Source organism: Oreochromis aureus, linkage group 3 (assembly GCF_013358895.1).
Source record: "Oreochromis aureus strain Israel breed Guangdong linkage group 3, ZZ_aureus, whole genome shotgun sequence".
NCBI lineage: Eukaryota > Metazoa > Chordata > Actinopteri > Cichliformes > Cichlidae > Oreochromis > Oreochromis aureus.
The window spans coordinates 128,300,715-128,303,017 of record NC_052944.1 but is presented as its reverse complement, the minus strand read 5'-3'; the positions used below and the strand labels follow the sequence as shown (position 1 = coordinate 128,303,017).

At 39.6% G+C, this 2,303-nt stretch overlaps 1 long non-coding RNA gene across 2 annotated transcripts; it reads left to right on the top strand.

Moving 5' to 3' along the window:
* Positions 1 to 440: 440 nt before the first annotated feature.
* On the top strand, positions 441 to 1,701 carry LOC120438069. 2 transcript variants are annotated; one of them, XR_005611642.1, is made up of 5 exons: positions 441 to 596; positions 693 to 887; positions 986 to 1,099; positions 1,254 to 1,459; positions 1,575 to 1,701. It is a non-coding gene; the product is annotated as an uncharacterized LOC120438069 (long non-coding RNA). The 2 variants fall into 2 exon arrangements; XR_005611641.1 differs by having other exon boundaries at positions 986 to 1,459.
* The last annotated feature ends 602 nt before the right edge of the window (positions 1,702 to 2,303 follow it).

Genomic DNA, 2,303 nt, shown 5'->3' with positions numbered 1-2,303 from the left:
AAAACTAGATGAACTTACTTCAGCGTCAGCAGTTTGAGAAAACAACTCCCTTTACAGGTGCTGATAAGGCCAAGGGCACAAAACAGCATAACCATTGATCCGTTAGGTTTCATAGCGAGACGCGTGAAGTGTGGTATGATCAGTTTGTAACTTCCTCCCTCTTCCTTGGAATGCACAAAGGAGTAGGAGCACGACTTCTGTGGCAGAGCTGACATGACTGTGAACTGTGATGTTTGATGTGTGTTGGCTCTCCTGCGCACAGTAATAAATAGCTTGATCACAGCTCTTTCTGTGTTGCAGACTTTATTTACAAACTTCCACGACACCCCCCCACCCTCCCACTGTGAACCTGAATTGAATATTCAGAAGACATTTGTTTAAATACTTCTAGAAATCTGAGCTGTTGGTGTGTCCTTGGATTGTGTGGTAATAATATTAGAGCTGGCAATCTTTCTTACTGAATCTCTACTGTGAGTCATGTTACCTGAGATTAATTCTATGTTTACCTGACAGCCTGGACAAATGTGCTGTGTGAAGGATGTAAATCAAATCAGATCTTAACTGCTTACATTTAAGGAGCCTGGTCATATTTAATTGTAATATGAACCAATGATTTTCTGATTGCTGATTCTAAGAGAGTCTTTGTGGAAATTTGGCTTTTTGTCATTTTAATTCTCTTTTCTGTTTGCCAGAACAGTTCTCCACAGTCACTGTCCACATGGGTCAGTGGGACCAAGCAGCACTCTGCTAATGTGGGACTCTGACCAGCAACATCCAGCAAGACCCAGGCAGCGTTTTCTATCTCCCAGCTGGAGTTTTTTTGTTTGTCTGTGACTGGAGAGTCAGATTTTTGTTGAGGCTGGAGGAACAGCCTCACACTTGCAGAGGTAAGTCAGTTTGCAGAGATCCCTCCCACCCTGGCTTTTATGTGGCAGATTTCTTATCTGAAACAGTAATATTTCAGTGACTGCTGTTTATACCACAGGTTAATACACTCTACTGATCCCTGATGGGAGAATCATCACCTCTGCCAACAAAGAAGCCTGGTGGATATTTGTTTGCAGTCTGATGATGGGACATCATGCTCTGCATCTTCAAAGTTTGTCTCTTGATTATTATTGATACACAGTAATGTGAAGCATGCTTATATCTAGTATAACTGGACCAACCTGGTGCTCTTCATTTATGGAGGCTGTTGAGTCTGAATGTTGGATGTTGTGTATCTCCTGTTCTCTGGGCTTTGTTGTCCTCAGTCTTTTTGCAGGATCAGAAAACAAAACCAGGAGGCCTGTAAATGTTTCTTCTCCAATTGGATGATGATAAGACTGTGACACGGGATGCCACCTTTGGTCTTGTGATGAAGCAAAGCTCAGGAAGCAGTGTGATTAAATGGTACCCACATGTGTGCTGCTGAGAAGGATGTACAGGGGCACCTGCAGCCAAATCCAAGCCTCCTCAGGTTAGTTGTAGTTGCAGAATGCTTTAGGACTGAGACAGCTGAGGCATCAAATGTTTGATTAAACGGATGAAAAAGAGAAGTTTCTTCCTGTAATTATCACTTTTTAAATCTGTAGCAACTTCAAGTCTGTCAGCGTGCTGAGGTCACAGAAACAAGAAAAGCAGCTTCAGACTTCAGAGTGTTGTTTACAGTTTTCTGTCATCATGATCTCCCCTGAAGTTTATCACTATTATACAAGCATTAAGTCCACAGTACTGTAATGATGATTCTGACTTTGGTCATGGTTGCATAATATTTTAATAATATACAATTATTTTTTGTAATTCATATTTTTTCTGTTAATCAAAAATTTACTTTGTGAAATTTGTATTTGAGAATGCAGAATGTGACAATATATTTTTGTTCAATATTTAGTTTCTTTCAGTTGCAATTGTTAAATGAAAAATATATACATATATATATATTCTAATTTAGCAAACGAATTAATCAAAAATATATATACATATATCTGTATTAGTTTTAATACATTAATTTCACACCTGTATTGAAAATACCATATTGTATTCATACAGAATCAGTTTGGTATCATTGTTTGTCTGACTGCTGAAACTAAGAGCTACTTTGATCTATTTAGATCTAATGTATCCAAAGTTGAGCTCTAATGTTTCTTCACCCTTGTGTGTGTGATATCTGATTTCCTACATGCTGGCAGAGCAGAGCGGCCGTTTGTGCTCACAGATGCTGATGGTGTGGAGAGACGGTGGTGTTTCCTCAGAAGAACTAGCAGAGTCACAAAGAGCACGAGTCCTTCTCACCACCTTGACTTGCTGACTGATGCTCGTCT